General features: G+C 44.7%; 1 pseudogene; it reads right to left on the minus strand.

Moving 5' to 3' along the window:
- Positions 1 to 342: 342 nt before the first annotated feature.
- Positions 343 to 461, minus strand: LOC140831222 (5S ribosomal RNA; annotated as a pseudogene).

The raw sequence follows: 461 nt of genomic DNA on the forward strand, positions 1-461 counted from the left end.
CGAAGTTAAAACTATTACTACGCCTGTGATAACATAAAATGTAACCAGAATCGAATTTCGACCTTCCTAGGCCGATGTATCCGGACACAGAAACTTACCCAAAGCTGAAAATGGCAAATTAAAGGGACATAGATAAGGAATTCGGCTAAAGTCACGCCAGCTCATGGCGGAGTCATGATTCTCGTTCGTTGATCCGTTTACAATCAAATTAGCATACAATTTGTCCAAATCCAACGCGGCCCGACCGACGTAAATTTCATATGCCTTGTCGGATCCCGATCGAGATTGACATGATCTTCTGTAAGCAAGTAATCAATCATCAAAAATAGAAAAACACGAAATGGGGCGCAACAGGAGGACTTCCCAGGGGGTCACCCATCTTAGTACTGCTCTTGCCCAAGCACGCTTAACTTCGGAGTTCTGATGGGATGCGGTGCGTTAGTGCTTGTATATTCGCACCC

The sequence above is a fragment of the Primulina eburnea genome, chromosome 4, assembly GCF_022965805.1.
Source record: "Primulina eburnea isolate SZY01 chromosome 4, ASM2296580v1, whole genome shotgun sequence".
Taxonomy (NCBI): domain Eukaryota; kingdom Viridiplantae; phylum Streptophyta; class Magnoliopsida; order Lamiales; family Gesneriaceae; genus Primulina; species Primulina eburnea.